The sequence below is a fragment of the Silene latifolia genome, chromosome 11 (assembly GCF_048544455.1).
Source record: "Silene latifolia isolate original U9 population chromosome 11, ASM4854445v1, whole genome shotgun sequence".
In the NCBI taxonomy this organism is placed as follows: domain Eukaryota; kingdom Viridiplantae; phylum Streptophyta; class Magnoliopsida; order Caryophyllales; family Caryophyllaceae; genus Silene; species Silene latifolia.
The window spans coordinates 111,854,949-111,872,929 of record NC_133536.1 but is presented as its reverse complement, the minus strand read 5'-3'; positions in this window follow the sequence as shown (position 1 = coordinate 111,872,929).

The window sequence follows — 17,981 nt, the reverse complement described above, 5'->3', positions numbered from 1 at the left end:
CCTCCTCCTCCTCTGCTTCCTTCATGACTTCTTGAACCATATCCAACTTCTTTTCTGATGGCTTTTCCCCAGTTTCCAACATTCTCACCATCAACCTGGCTATTTTCTGTAGCTGTGTAGTAGAAATTAATGTCAGCATATATAGTTGTAAATTAATTACGTTGGTTCAAATACAGTATTTATAGATTACCTTCTTGGAATCATCACCACATCGAGTAGTTTTCCCAAATTACTTAGGGATACCAACATGCGTTCCTACCCCTCTCACATGACCTGGATGCTCTGCTTTGCCGATTGCCCTAGCAAGAATGTTATCACGTCCTTCAGGCTTCCATTTTCTTTCTTGTACCTCCTTCTCACAGATCCTCTACATACACATAAAACCATTAAGCAACTCACAATTATATAACTCCGACTACCAGTGGTAGGAGTGACATATTTATTCAAACTTATAATTTTCTCTTTGATGTCCTTATCATATTAAGTTTTCGCCTTTCCACTCTTAGGAGTGTGACCTTCCACCCAAGCGTCGTGACGACTGAATTTTCCAAGCGTTGCCTACAATTCATTCATCACACTGATATCCTCTCAAAATATGTATGATTACTATGAACATATATAACATTCATCACCTAATAGTCTAATATTGTAAGAATTATGTACGTACAATTTTCTTCCTAATCAATCTATAACCACCTCGGGAGCCGTAAAAGACGATCTTTTTTTTTTTGAAATGTTCGCCCTGTTCCTCTCACTCATAGCAATCATCAAATAAATTGTATCAAGAAACGTAAGCATGACCAAACACTAAACTAAGTATACTTCTTTACTTATTAATATTAAGTTACCTTAAACTTGTCAGACTGCCTATAAGCGATATAGCTATCCCAATGGTCTTGACTGACATAGGATACTTCTTTTTTGGTGGTTTCTTGTTCATCCCTCCGGTTTCCTTGTTGAACAGGTGGTTCTCAGCAATCTTTAACTTTCAAGATATGAGGGCTTCCCCTGTCTTTTTTTAGGTACTATACATTTTGGGGACAACGTAAGCTAACTGCATATATGATGAGCATAATTGGTACAAGTGTTTCGGCTAATACACATATCAAGTAGTAACTTAATGTAACACCCCTAATTTCCGTAATATAATTCTTTAATTTCATTTTCCCATGTTTCATATTTTATTTTCTGGGAAAATATCCGTCTCTTGTCTTTTTAACTCGTTGGGTTCGAATATGGTGAAGACCCGCTCTTTCCTTGGGTCTCACGTGATTCTTGGTGTAGATGGGTAAGTTTTGGGCCTATGCTTAAAATAAACTCATGAGCTTCTGTATAAATAAGAAGGGAAACCAAACCCTTGCTTTTCTTTTCTCATAATTCCCACAAAACCCTAAACCTAATTCTCTCCTCTCTTCTCTCCCTTGTGCCGTGTGCCTCCACTCTCTCCAGGGTCTCGTGCCGCGCCTCTTTCCTCCTCCCTTCATCATCTTTCGTACTTAGATCGATCCTACTTCTTGTATTTATCTATCTTCTTCGTAAGTTTTTATGTTTCGTGTAGTTTTTATAGTTTTATAGTTTATGTATATATATATATAGTTAGTTAGTTAGTTAGTTAGTTTGTTAGTATATTTATTAGATTCGTTATCTTTGGCACGTGGATGATTCAATAAAGGCGTGGAGACCGCACCTGGAGAAGACGTTTATAACGTTGAAGACGATCTCTAAGGTTTAATTCGCTAATAAGGTAACTAGGTGTTTTCCTTTAATTGTGTTTATGCCAATTGATGTAATTTATATGATTTGATAATTGATTTGTGTAATTGGTACATGTTTGATTGTTTATTATCATGTTTAATTGTGTTTGTGTGTTTACGTATGTGTTTTATTGTTTAAACTATCTTGCCTATGCTCCGTTTGGTTCTTTGGGCGTGCGGCTAGGGTTCCCCATCTAAACCCTAGTGGCGGCTTGGTGGTGGTATGTGAGAAGACCTAAAGTTATGGCTGAACTAATATAACCTTGAGATTATGGCTCAATGTTATCGCTGATTTGGTACAACTCTGGGGTCGTGATAAAGTTATAGGTGAAGTTGTATAACTTTGAGATTATAGCTCAATGTTATAGCTGTGCTACTATAACTTAAGTCACATGTCGATGTTATAGCTAATGCTATGTAACATTAGGCTAATGAAGTCAATGTTATAGCTGAGCTAATATAACGTTGAGTTACGAGGTAAGGTTATTGTTGAAGTTATAGTTGGGGTACTATAACATTGAATGGTTAATGTTAAAGTTATAGCTGAAGTTACTATAACATTGGTTGTTTATACTTGTTTCATGTGTTATATTGTGTTCAATGTGTTATGTCCTTATGTTGCATATGTATTTGGTTACTCTTGTTCATATGATAAGTAGGATGGTCAGTTATACTATCTTATGAGTTCGGTCGTGATGTTGTTCACGCATGTTGGTACAGTCAGTTATACTGTGTATTTGTGGTTTGCTAGTCTAAATAGATGACGGTGGTATCAGTTATATACTATCGGAATGAACTAACGCCACCCGTTGATGCAGTAATTATTTTGGTCTATGTTCGGGGGTGACCATAGTCGTCAGTTATACGCTCTGGGTCCCGAGTGTCGTTCGGTGTACAGTTATTGCATCGAGAGGTCTGGCCAGGTCTTAGGCATATAGGCAGTGGTGATACGCTATACATAGTACCGTGGAGGCAGTGGTGATACGCTCCACACCGATGGAGGCAGTGGTGATACGCTCCGTCAGTCAGAGACAGTGGTGATACGCTCTGACAAGTTAGAGGTAGTGGTGATACGCTCTAACGGGCGTTCACTCTATTCGCTATGCTTCGTTGCTAGCTTTGTGCCTTCTGTTGCTGTGGATTGTGTGTTACCGTGTTCGTTATGCTTTGATGCTAGCATCGTGCCTTAAGTTGTTATGAGTCGTGTGCTATAGTGGTTATTAGTGTACATGGTCTAGTTCTTGCATATGGTTTAGATTTGCATGATTCTGTCTAAGATTGAGAAGTCATGGTAAGCTTTATTTTTTTTTTTTTTCATGAGTATAGATGATCTCACATGTTTACTGGTTTTGCATTACATTTGTTAATGATTGTTGATTATATTCAATTGTTGTAAACATGACTGGGAGAGCATCTAGTTAATCCCGACTGATTGTCGACCCCCATTCTCAGGTTGTTAAGATGGTGCTGACTGGATGATGCTTGATTGGGGAATGTGCGAAGCGAGCTTAATAATAAATTAGGAGTTTGCCTTATGTTTTAAGAACCTTCGAATAATGTATTAGTTGTTTTGCATTAAGTAGCGAACCGGATTGGTCAGGTGTTTCCGCCACCTTGACCCTTTTATCAATATCGTATTATGATATTTACTTTATATTACGTTTTTCTTTTGTTTTATAATCCGGGTTGTTACACTTAATTTCAGCAAAAACATTTATTATTGTATATACATACCTTTATTCTGTTTATTAGCATGGTGTTCCGTATTTTACTCAGTTCACTGATACGCGGCGTACCGAGAGGCACATATTGTCTTACACAACAACCAATCCAACTCGCAAAATACCCGGCATTCTCACTATATGGCAGCCCCGTATCTTTATCCCATTGTAAAGGATTAGGTATCTTTGAATTTATTACTTCTAGAGAAACCCTATGGCGCATTCGACCCGCAGTGTGTTGCAAATTATTCTCATCACCTGAGTCGTCGCCTGACGCATTTCCATCGTTTCTTTTGCGCTTTTCGATCATATCTAAAGCAGAAATTAATAAACAAATAATAATAATGGATACTTATAATAACAAAAAAATCTCTAGAGAGGAGATTTTATTACTTCTTTAAAGAGGAGAATCCAGATTGATCTGGCGGCGGAAATGGCGATGATGACGATAACTGTGACGGCGATGGGGTAGGCTGGTGGTTGAGGGGAAGCTCAATGTTTGAGAATATTATGTGGGGAGGGGAAGCTCAGAGTATATTTGTGTGAATAATACAACACTTGCAAGACCTTGTTTATTGGAAAGTAATAAACACGGGATAAGAAAAACCGTTATATTTTATTTCCAAACAGACAACTGTTTTATTTGAAACCGTAATTGATTAGTATTGTCTACAACGGGTTAGAAATAACCGTTGTCTGTAATATTTTCATTTTGTTTGATTTTACCGCCAAGAAATAAAGCAACATTTTTTATACATAACAACGGCCTGAACCGTTATAACTTTACATGTCCAGAACAACGGTTTGTGTATAACTGTTTTACTTTATATTTTATTTTGTTTGATTTTACCGCCAAGAAATAAAGCATCATTTTCATATAGATAACAACGGCCTGAACCGTTATAACTGTACACTTCCTGAACAACGGTTTAGGTATAACCGTTTTATTTAATAATTCATTTTGTTTGATACGATTTTTCCCTAACCCGCCCGCAACAGCAGAAAAAATTTACAACATCGGTTTGATATATAACAGCAAGACAATAATTACACACGACGTAAGATATTTTTATTGGATTGCTGATATTTACACGGCTACTGGGAACGGTTTTTTGGATTTGCTAGTCTCTTCAGTAACCCAAATACCTTCATCATGATCATCCCGTGTATATATGTTTGGAATGTCAACATTTTCAACATCATTACCACATTGCGATATAGCACTGTGATCAAGTCCTTCAAATTCGACGTCTTCATCATCTGGAATTCGGCGATGGCAAGATAGAACAACTGACCACTTCTTATCCATAGGATCGGTAACATAAAACAGTTGTTTTGCTTGTGACGCTAATATAAAAGGATCGTCCTTGTTTCCAACCTTGTCAAAATTTACTAATGTGAATCCTAAATCATCCTTTCTAATACCATTGTTGTTGTCAACCCACTTGCACCGAAATAGAGGTATCTCAAAATCCATGTAGTCTAAAACTAATATCTCTTGAATAACTCCATAATATTGCATTGTACCCAAAATAGGATTTTTATCCTTTGAACTAGCAAAGTATATTGCCTCAGAATCTACGCAAACTCCACTGTTTTGCATTGTGCTCACCTCATCTTGAATGCGGGTGTATAAAGTGTACCCATTGATCACATACCCGCTATAAAAAGTTGCACGAGCATCAGGATCGAGAGCGAGATGTCATAGGCTGGTTGAGCAATCATCAATTGGGTTGTCTTCATCGTAAATAGTATCCTTAAACCAGTCACTAAATTGATTAAAATTCTCATTTGCATACCAGCTTTCGTTCGTATGAGGGTGTTGTCCCTTAAGGTAACTCTGGTGTTCCATACTGTAAGGCTGGACATGATCATCGTTAAATAGAACGTATGTATGAGTTCTATGTCGCATGTCAGATGACATATCCTTGGAAACACGACCCCTTACACCTTTTCCATTCATCCAGTCACTATGACGATTCGTAGGACCTCCAATTAACTCATCCAAGGAGAGGTACGAGTAACAATACGAAAGAGCTTCATCGATAATTGCTCACTCACCAATACACCCTTCTGGACGATACCTATTAGATGCGTAATCCATGTAAACTTTCATCAATCGTTTGAATGGGTACTGATATCTCAAATACAGTGGCCCGAGATACAAAACCTCCCGGACTAGGTGGACAGTCAAATAAACCATGATAGTGAAAAATGAGGGAGGAAAATACATTTCAAACTGACAAAGACTGGTGACGAGGATCTCCTGCAAAGTTTCAGCTTCATCGGGATCAATGACATTACTGTTGATTGATTTGAAGAAATAGCAAAATCTAATGAAAGCGTATCGAACCTTTGGAGGTAGAATGGAACGAACGGCCACAGCTAGTAGTTGTTGCATCAATGTATGACAGTCATGTGACTTTAAACCAGTAAGTTTTAGGTCGTGCAATGAAACAAAGCTTCTAATATTAGATGAATAGCCCTCTGGCACCTTAATACCATGCAAGCATTCGCAAAACTTTGTTTTCTCCTTTTTTGAAAGAGTATGAGCTGCAGGCGGCAAAAAAGTCTGATTTCCTTTTGTTTTAGGTGCCAGCTCGGGCCTAATACCCATCTCAACCATATCATCCCTAACTGCCTTGTTATCTTTTGTCCTACCCAGAATATTCAGCAGAGTATTGATTATATTATCACAAACGTTCTTTTCAATGTGCATAAAATCTAAGCAATGTCTAACCGGGAGGTCACGCCAGTACGGAAGTTTGGTAAAAAATATGGTTTTTTTATAACCACGAGTAGACAACTTAGGTCCCTTCTTCCCATACGTTATCTCAATATTTTTCACTTTCTCATACACTTCATGACCATTCAAAATCTGAGGACTCCCACATTGCTCAGGACACCCATTAAACGCCTTGTGAAGCTTACGATAATGATGATCAGGGCATAACCATCGACGATTTCCCATGTACACATGCTTGCAAGAATGCTTCAAATATTCTGATTCAACAGCCCCCCCCCCCCCTCACACACACACACAATGGGCAAGCCTCTTTCCCATGTACAATATGTCCAGAAAGATCGCCGTACGCCGGAAAGTCAGTTATTGTACACAATAACATAGCTCTCAGATTGAAACTTTCCTTCTTATAACCATCAAACTCTGGTATCCCTCTTTCCCACAGAATCTTCAGATCATCTAGAAGTGGTTCCAAATACACATCTATGTCATTTCCAGGTTGTCGAGGGCCAGATATCAACAAAGACAACATCAAATATTTTCGTTTCATGCAAACCCATGGGGGCAAATTATAGATGGCCAACACAATCGGCCAAAATCTTGTTTGGGTTCTCATGTTTCCATGAGGGTTCATTCCATCTGTGGAGAGCGCTAGACGCAAGTTCCTTGCTTCTTTGGCAAAGTCAGGCCATTTAGCGTCAAACTCTTTCAACTGTTGACCATCCGCTGGGTGTCTTAACTTTCCATCTTTAATCCCTCCAATATTATGCAAAGTCAACATTCTTGCATCTTCTTCATTCAAATAAATCCTTATGAATCTTGGTATTATTGTAAAATACCACAACACCTTAGCTGGGATCCCTTCCTTAGTCTTATAACGCCATACAGAGCACCGCGGACAATATGATAATTTCTCATAATCTTTACGGTACAATATGCGGTCATTGGGATAAGCATGTATTTTCTCATATTCCATGCCCAATTTTCTAATCATTTTTTTACCCTCATATGTCCGACTCGGAAGAACATTACCGTCAGGAAGCATGTCACATAGCAAAGTTAGAAGATCCGTAAAACTCTTATCACTCCACCCATTTGCCCCCTTCAAGTTATATAACTTTACCACCGCGGACAATTTGGTATACTTCTTACAATGAGTAAATAAAGGCATTTCAGATTGACTCAACTTCTCAATTAAATCATCAGCATTTATTTGCCCATCACCGGTAGCTTCAAAATCATCGAATCCATCATCTTCATCAAACTTCTCACCTAAAACAACTTCAGGTGTAGGTGAACGATTGTTTACACACACTTCATATGCCCAATCCCCTATATCTAAACCAGCAGCTTCAGGTGTATGATTATTTACCTCTAAATCAGATTCCCTATCCTCATCCTCTAATTCTCCATGAAAAATCCAACGCCTATAATCTCTACTGAAACTACTATTTTTTAAGTATATTTTGACATCAGGGATAGGTAAAACCCTAATATTACCACATCTATTACAAGGGCGGGGGATTGATGAGTGGAGGTGAAAATTTTCACTAACGAAATTGTAAAATTCAGCAATTCCATCATTATAAATGGGATCACTAATTTCACCATCAATCATCCAAGTACGACCCATATATAAGCCAGTAGCTATGAAAATGAGATTACCTTTTTTAAGCTATAAAGATTAATGACGGCGACGGCGACGACGGCAAATGACTTGTTCACCATCAGTCATTCTATTATTAATACCTTTGAAATTTCATTTATTTTTAGAGTTGCATAATCTAAGACGGTTCATATAAGTACCGTTGTAATTGTGCAAGCATGCATGAGGTGAATAATGGCCAAACAACCAATAAATACGACATGCATTGGTAAACTAAAATCACAAACTTTTCAGTTTTCAAAGTGGATCTGTTTTTACAACGGTTTTAAGAAACATCGTTGTTAATTGGTGTAATATGACAACGGCTTTAAAATAACCGTTGTTGATATATGTAATGCGATAACGGCTTAACAAAGAACCGTTATCATTTTGTCTTATTATTATTATAACAGTTCCAATTCTTACTATCTTATTATGCCGTTTCCATTCTTTTTTATTATTATAAGTAGAAAGTTATCCATTATAATATTTTATTTGGTGGATTGCATTTGAGTGTAAGGACTTAAATACTTAACGTAGTAACAAATAACATATATTAAACTTTAATTCAAATAACCACCATAATCAAAATACAACTCATAATGTCATATAATAATTAAAGACTTAATTAGAATCTGATGAAGAATTAGGATAGTCTTCATGCCCAATTTCGGCATAGATCAAGTCGTAGATCGAATCTTCATCATCATCGGGCAGCGCAGGTGGAATGGCCTCTTTCTCCTATGAAGGCACGGTGGCAGGAATTTGATGCCTCCTGTAATGTGTCAGCAGACGATGATCAACATAGGTCGCAACCCATAAATAAGGGCCCTTTTGTTTAGCATCCGAATAGAAGTCCTCTTTCCCCGCAAATATAGCCTCTAATGTTCTTGCCTGACGAAAAATATCATGGTCGTTGGCTTCGTCAAACTCGATAAAAGCGAAGCCTAAAAAACCTTGCTTGTTTGTAGACACAGGGTACACTTTTTTAACCGCGGTGAAACCAGAGTCATGAAGCATTTGCGTCAACCACCCAAAATTAGGGTTTAAACCCTTTCCATTCCCATCATAACTACCCGGGAGATTATGGAGAATGCAAGTAAAAGGCTGTGCGTAACGATTACGTGATTGTAGCTCCGATACACCATCCATATTTTTTTAGAGAGAAATTAAAGAGTAAATGTTTGATAATTTAGGTTTTGACCTAAAACATTATGAAGACATATTTATAGAATTATTTTGGTCAAATTGAATATTATTGGTGAAATTGAATATTTATTAAAATTCTGATAAAGGTTTGCATGCAATGGTCTAAGAAATATAATCAAATAGTGACAACGCTTGAATTGAAAAACTGTTCTTTGATAATTAAAAATGATAACGGTTACAAGAAACTCGTATCTATAACATAACAACAGGTACCACAAACCATTGCTGGTGCTAATTTAGTAATGGTTTTCGAAATGCCGTTTTCTTAAACTGGTAACGGTTGTCTAACAACCGTTGATAAGAGCGATTTTATAACGAGCTTTTGGAAATCGTTAAACGTTTTTGATAATGGTTTGTTAAGTAGCCGTTGTCACATTATAATAACAACGGTTTTCGTGGGAAACCATTATTCTCATTATCGTGGTCTAGGTTTCCGCCAATATTTGGAAAACGGTAATCTAAGTGTCGTTATTAAATGCATTAAACCGTTGTGATACGCTACTTATTGATTGCCATATTTGGCATAGTGACACTACTACAAAAAGTGTTATAGACATCACTAAATAGACATCGGCTTTTTAAAAAGGTGATGTATAAATGATGCGTGTCTTTTATATAAGGTTTATACCTCATTTTACGCGCATTTCTATACTATTTATGTAGCATCTGGCTACAAATACCCCCGAATATTCTACTTTGGTTCGTTTTATGTAATTTGCAGGAATTAACCGAAGAGGAGCTAAATCGAGCCTAATTTGTCCCAATTGCATGCATTCATGGAGAATAAGGAGCTGGAGCTTGGAAATCTAACACTTGGAAGACGCGTGAGCTGGTTTCGGAAGGCGTTTCAAAGTCTAGCGTGCCTATATAGCTCGATCGAGTGGTTTTCCACTCGATCGAATGCTTACTATACTCAAGATTGATCGATCGAGCTGTTTAAGAAGTCGATCAAGGACATTAATCATGAAGTGCTCGATCGAGTGGTTTATTTCCACTCGATCGAGTGGTTTGGTGTTGATTTGCTCGATCGAGTAGTTTAAATCTACTCGATCGATTGGTTTACCCTTCTACAGCCTTTTTCCGCCTAATTACTTTATGGGCTTTTGTAATTAGTTCATAGATTAGGTTATGGGATGGATTTTTAGTATAAGACTGGGGGAGTGAACTACGTTACTACGCTCTCTTCTCTCGTTCATTCATTTTTACGGTATACCTTGCTACTGTTCTTTGGATTTTGTTCTTTCTTTGTACTTTGCTTCTCGGATTTGGATCCTGTGATTGGTATTATCATTCTACTTTTATTCTTAATCTTATTTTTTGCTTTAATCCTTTCCCTCTTTTAATCGTTATCATAATTGTCTTAATCGCATCCTTATTAGTTTCATCATCATGTCTAGTTTTAATTATCTATTTATCATTATTGTCAATTCAATGGTAATGAGTAGCTAATTCTTTTATGCTAAGACTATAGGGGATCCATAATCATGAGGGAATAGTAATCGATTTATCGGGTTAATGCTAGTATAGTCTTTGTTGGTTAAATGCTACAATTAACTGTATCTGTCTAATTGAGTCGACGCAATTAGACCTTTAATTCTTAGTGATCCTTGACCTGGACCGAAAGGTTGGAAAAGGCGAGACTAGTAGCGAACAATAGGGTATTGCAGTGAGGGCGAAAGTTAAGCTGTTTACACTTTAGGGTGAATTAAGGACCGAAAGGTGACGTTCGCTACCCCTTAGACCGTATTTGCATTAATCTGAGACCTACATTACTTGACTGAATGATTATGGTGAACCGTTTGTCTTAGCTGTTTCTCTCTATCTGTTTAGTTCTTTTCCCTTATTCTCTCTTCCATATTCTTATTAGTTTAGAAAATCACATTCAAACCCCCCCCCCCCCCCCCAATTTGGTTACCTTGACGAACTTAGATTAAGCTAACAATTTCCTACCTCTCTGTGAATTCGACCCGACTTCCCTAGCTATATTAATTAGAGCCAGTTGGTATTTTTGACAGGTACGCGACAGACGTGTCAAATTTTGGCGCCGTTGTCGGGGAGGTGGCGCAATTTTGTTGCTTTAATTAAGTTTGTCTCTCATCTCAAGGAATTTATTCCTTGAGGCTGATCTCATTATTTGCAAAGTTTTGAATAATTTTGCAGGTTGTTTATTGCTTTGTAAGTTTATCTGCCAGAATGTCTAAATTACAAGGTTGTTCGATCACTAAGCATATAGAGCTATGTGGTAGATGCGGCGAGGAAGGGCATGACCCTATTGAATGCATGGCAAGTGTAGAGCGTGCCCTTGCTTATAAGAAATACAAGCAAGGGGTTCCTTTTTCTCAGCTGTATGAGGAAATAATGAATGTCTCTATCCCTTCTACGCCAATGCCGCAACCGGTCTCTCCTTCTGCAAATGAAGAAGTTGCTGAATTGAAATCCTTGATGATGAGCATGCGTGATGGTAAGGATACGGTCATAGCAGAATTGAGAGAACAAGTCGCGCAGTTAACACTCGCGAAAGACCAAGCCGAACCTCTACCGACACGCAATTCAGTTAGTGCAACGAATTTCCAAGTCGGCTTTACTTATGAAAAGCCAAAAGCACCAGAAGATGAGGTTTTGATAGCTGACGATACCCTGGAGGATGATTTAGACGAGTTTTTGGAAGAAATACTTGCTGCGTGTGCTGTAAACACTCGATCGACTGATTTTTCTACTCGATCGAGCAATTTAATTCATCCTCTCACTCGATCGAGTGAAAATACAGGTCGACCGAGGAGTGCACAAGTTGATGTTGGTCGATCGAGTGATTTTATTACTCGATCGAGTAAGGTTGCTGAGGAAATCACTCGATCGAGTGACAAAAATGGTCGATCGAGTGAAACAGAAGAAGAATATGGTCGATCGACTGATAAAAGTACTCGATCGACCATTTTAAGTGGCGGGAATTCTAATTTGCTATCTAATACCGCCACCGTGTCATCTTCCCCTGCTGTGGAGACGTCACGCATTGATAAAGGTAAAGGAAAAGTTGCGGGTCCACTTGTTGCCACTAGGGTACCCTTTCCAGGCCGTCTGAAGGACGCAAAGATCGAGCGACAGTACGGTAAGTTTGTGGACGTTGTGAAGAACCTCCAGGTAACTGTCCCTTTTGCAGAACTTGTTACTCAGGTACCCACTTACGCCAAGTTTATGAAAGATATTGTGACGCGTAAGAGAAATTTGAGTGAATTTGAGACAATTTCATTTATGGAAGAGTCTAGTAATTTGCTTTTGAATAAAAGTCCGCCTAAAATGAAAGACCCGGGCAGCTTTTCTATTACTTGTGTTATAGGAAACATGGTTATTGATAAGGCCCTTTTGCGATCTAGGTGCCAGTGTCAGTGTCATGCCCCTTCCTGTTTGCAAGAAACTGAAGATGAGTCATTTTAAAGTGACTAACATTACCCTACAGATAGCTGATAGATCTGTTAGGAGGCCCTTAGGTGTCTTAGAGGACGTGCCTGTGAAAATAGGCAAGCTTTATATCCCGGTATATTTCATTGTTTTGGATATAGATGAGGACACCCGGACCCAAATTATCTTAGGAAGACCATTCCTTTGTACAGCTGGGGCCGTTATAGATGTCAGACAAGGGCGTTTGACTCTTGCAGTAGGGGATGACGCTATCACCTTCAGTCTGCCTAGTACTTTGGCTCACCCAATGATAGAGGATACTTGCTACTCAGTCGATATGATTGATGAGTCTATTTATGATTTCTGGTTGGGTTCTTTTATGAAGGACCCACTAGAAGCCCTTATGCTTTTTGATGAGTGTGCAGATAGCCCAGACGACGATGACGCTGCGTTGGAGTTGCTTGTTGATGATTTGGATGAGCATGAGGGAGAGCAAGTGGAACAAATGATCAGCACTCTTTGCTCCATTGAGGTAAAAGTACCGGAACGTAAGTCTCTCCCTTCTCATCTTAAATATGTTTTCTTAGACGATACAGAGCAATATCCAAATCATTGTTAGTGCCAAGCTTAATGATGATCACCGACCTCTTTGTTAGCAGTGTTAAGAAAAACAGAAGGCAATGGGTTATTCACTGGATGATATCAAGGGGATTAGTCCCGACGTTTGTATGCACAGGATAGAGCCGGAGGAAGATAACAAACCTTGCGAGACAGGGGTCGGCGCCCCGAACCGGAAGATGCGAGGATGTTGTGACTACCGAGGTAATGAAGTCTGCTGGATGCGGTATTATTTATTCTGTCGGGAATTCTAGATGGGTGAGTCCAGTACAGGTGGTCCCTAAGAAAGGAGGGACAACTGTTGTTAAGAATGAAAAGAATGAATTAATACCTACTCGAGTAGTGACTGGTTGGCGGATGTGCATAGATTATAGACAGCTGAATGCCGCCACCAAGAAAGATCACTTTCCCCTTCCTTTTATTGATCAAATGGTAGAAAGGTTAGCTTCTCATAAATTTTTCTGCTATTTAGACGGGTACTCAGGGTTCTTTCAGATCCCTATCAACCCAGACGATCAGGCTAAGACTACATTTACTTGTCCTCAGGGCGTTTTTGCTTATCGCAGGATGCCTTTCGGTTTGTGTAATGCCCCTGCCACCTTTCAAAGGTGCATGATGGGGATATTTTCAGAGTATATTGAGTCTATCATGGAAGTTTTTATGGACGATTTCAGTGTATATGGTAGTGATTTTTCTAACTGTCTGTCTAACCTTGAGAAAGTGTTGCAGCGCTGCATTGAGCTTAATCTTGTACTGAACTGGGAGAAGTGCCACTTTATGGTCAACGAGGGAGTTGTCTTAGGGCACTTAGTTTCTGATAGGGGAATAGAGGTTGATAAAGCGAAGGTGGAAGTGATTCAGCAATTACCGCCTCCTGTTAATGTTAAGGGGGTGAGGAGTTTCCTTGGTCATGTCGGCTTTTATCGCCGGTTCATCAAGGACTTCTCAAAGATTGCTAAACCACTTACACAGTTGCTGCTTAAGGATGCCCCTTTTGAGTTTACTGATGATTGTCTTTCTGCTTTTAACAGGTTAAAGCAGGCTTTAGTCTCTGCGCAGATCATACAGCCTCCCGACTGGGACTTGCCGTTTGAGATCATGTGTGACGCAAGTGACTATGCACTAGGAGCGGTGCTAGGCCAAAGGAAAGACAAGGCTTTGAATGCTATCTACTATGCGAGCCGAACTCTGGATGAGGCTCAAGTGAAGTACACTACCACTGAGAAAGAGCTGTTAGCTGTAGTTTATGCCTTAGAGAAGTTTCGTACTTACTTAGTTGGGTCAGAAGTCACTGTTTTTACTGACCATGCAGCTTTGAGGCATCTCCTTGCTAAGAAGGAGGCTAAACCACGGCTATTGAGGTGGATACTCCTTCTTCAGGAGTTTGATTTGAAGATTAAGGATAAGAAAGGAGCTGAGAACTTTGTAGCTGATCACTTGTCGCGACTGATGCGACAAGAAGGGGAAGATTCTCTACCTATAGATGACTCTTTTCCTGATGATACTTTAATTGCTGTTATATCGTCTATTGTTAACCAAGAACCTTGGTATGCAGATATAGCTAACTTCGTTGTCAGTGGCAAGCTGCCGCCTGACCTTTCTCATCAGCAGAGGAAGCGTTTTCTCTATAACGCTAAGCAGTACTTCTGGGATGACCCTTACTTGTTTAAGGAATGTGCAGATGGTCTCTACAGACGGTGTATTCCACAGTGGGAGACCAAAATAGTCCTGGAAGGCTGTCACTCCTCCTCATATGGTGGTCACCACGGTCCATCGCGCACCGTGGCTAAGGTACTTCAGTCTGGTTTTTACTGGCCTTCTTTGTTTGCTGATGCTAGGTCTTTTGTTTCAGCCTGTGATGCTTGCCAACGATCAGGGAACATTTCAAAGAGACATGAGATGACACAAAACGGTATCTTAGAGGTTGAGGTCTTCGATGTCTGGGGCATTGATTTCCAAGGGCCGTTCCCATCCAGTAAAGGTAACAGGTATATCTTAGTGGTTGTAGACTATGTGTCGAAATGGGTTGAGGCAATTGCCTCACCTCATTGTGATGCTAAGACCGTGATAAAGATGTTTAAAAAGATCATATTCCTTCGATTTGGTGTCCCTAGGGTCGTCATTAGTGATGGGGGAATGCATTTTAAAGAAAAGAAACTCACTTCTATTCTGTCTAAAGTTGGTGTCCAACACCGACGTGGTTTGGGGTATCATCCCCAAACTAGTGGTCAGGTAGAGGTCTCTAATCGCGAGTTGAAAGAGATCTTGTCTAAGGTAGTTTCTAAATCACGGAAAGACTGGAGTCTTAAGCTAGATGACACATTATGGGCTTACAGAACTGCCTTTAAGACACCAATTGGAGCATCACCTTATAGGCTAGTTTATGGGAAATCGTGTCACTTACCTGTTGAATTGGAATGTAAGGCCTGGTGGGCAATTCGTGAGCTTAATTATGATCCTAAGTTGTGTGGTCAGAATCGTCTTTTGCAGCTAGATGAATTGGAAGAGTTTAGGCTTAATGCCTATGACAGCTCGCGCATTTACAAGGAAAAGACCAAGAGATGGCATGACAAGAGAATCCTACCTCGGGAGTTTCATGTTGGGCAAAAGGTGCTGCTGTATAATGCCCGATTGAGATTATTTCCTGGCAAGCTGAAGTCCAGGTGGAGTGGTCCTTATACGGTGACGGCTGTTACCAAGTTTGGATCCGTGGAGCTCGAAGATTCCGAGGGTCACAGGTTCAAGGTGAATGGCCAATATGTGAAGCATTACCACGAGGCGAATGAAGGATACAATCGCGTTGAAGTCTTGGGCTTCGACGAGCTTGACGCGCCAGTTAATTGATGCCAGAAAGGTCGTGCGGGACCTCTTAAACCAGCGCTCTCCGGGAGGAAGCCCGGACTGTTTTATTGTACTTTTGTTGAACCATTTATTTTCTTTATATAAGGTTTATACCTCATTTTACGCGCATTTCTATACTATTTATGTAGCATCTGGCTACAAATACCCCCGAATATTCTACTTTGGTTCGTTTTATGTAATTTGCAGGAATTAACCGAAGAGGAGCTAAATCGAGCCTAATTTGTCCCAATTGCATGCATTCATGGATAATAAGGATCCGGAGCTTGGAAATCTAACACTTGGAAGACGCGTGAGCTGGTTTCGGAAGGCGTTTCAAAGTCTAGCGTGCCTATATAGCTCGATCGAGTGGTTTTCCACTCGATCGAATGCTTACTATACTCAAGATTGATCGATCGAGCTGTTTAAGAAGTCGATCAAGGACATTAATCATGAAGTGCTCGATCGAGTGGTTTATTTCCACTCGATCGAGTGGTTTGGTGTTGATTTGCTCGATCGAGTAGTTTAAATCTACTCGATCGATTGGTTTACCCTTCTACAGCCTTTTTCCGCCTAATTACTTTATGGGCTTTTGTAATTAGTTCATAGATTAGGTTATGGGATGGATTTTTAGTATAAGACTGGGGGAGTGAACTACGTTACTACGCTCTCTTCTCTCGTTCATTCATTTTTACGGTATACCTTGCTACTGTTCTTTGGATTTTGTTCTTTCTTTGTACTTTGCTTCTCGGATTTGGATCCTGTGATTGGTATTATCATTCTACTTTTATTCTTAATCTTATTTTTTGCTTTAATCCTTTCCCTCTTTTAATCGTTATCATAATTGTCTTAATCGCATCCTTATTAGTTTCATCATCATGTCTAGTTTTAATTATCTATTTATCATTATTGTCAATTCAATGGTAATGAGTAGCTAATTCTTTTATGCTAAGACTATAGGGGATCCATAATCATGAGGGAATAGTAATCGATTTATCGGGTTAATGCTAGTATAGTCTTTGTTGGTTAAATGCTACAATTAACTATATCTGTCTAATTGAGTCGACGCAATTAGACCTTTAATTCTTAGTGATCCTTGACCTGGACCGAAAGGTTGGAAAAGGCGAGACTAGTAGCGAACAATAGGGTATTGCAGTGAGGGCGAAAGTTAAGCTGTTTACACTTTAGGGTGAATTAAGGACCGAAAGGTGACGTTCGCTACCCCTTAGACCGTATTTGCATTAATCTGAGACCTACATTACTTGACTGAATGATTATGGTGAACCGTTTGTCTTAGCTGTTTCTCTCTATCTGTTTAGTTCTTTTCCCTTATTCTCTCTTCCATATTCTTATTAGTTTAGAAAATCACATTCACCCCCCCCCCCCCCCCAATTTGGTTACCTTGACGAACTTAGATTAAGCTAACAATTTCCTACCTCTCTGTGGATTCGACCCGACTTCCCTAGCTATATTAGTTAGAGCCAGTTGGTATTTTTGACAGGTACGCGACAGACGTGTCAATAAACAAATAGACATCGGACTTTTAAAAATAACTGATGTCTTTATAATTTAATATACATCGGTGTTTTTTAAAACTGATGTCCATTAAACACCAGTTTTTATGAACATCGGACATGTAAATATCTGATGTTCATACAATTCCCTAAACTGATTAAAATCACCCAACACTTCACCCAGCTAAGGCATTCCTTCATTTTTCATCAGCCAAACTCCTCATCACCTTCCCAATTTTTGAGCAACCTGACACGGTTGTCGCAACCCTATCAAAAATAAAACCAACCGGCTCTTTTAATGCAGCAGATGTAAGTTGGGTATCGTATCCACATGGAGGCGGTCACTATCTAGTTGTTAATTCAGTCTGTCTAAAGTCACAAGATGGGGGTTTGAGTATTTGAACTAAACTAATCAAAGCAAGGGTAGAGAGAAAATGAAGAGAGAGATGCCAGGATATCGGGTTATCATGGTATTACACAAATCAGCTAAAGGTAGGTCAGTCGATCTGATGTGAGAAGGGTAAAGAAAAGGTCCTTCCGGTC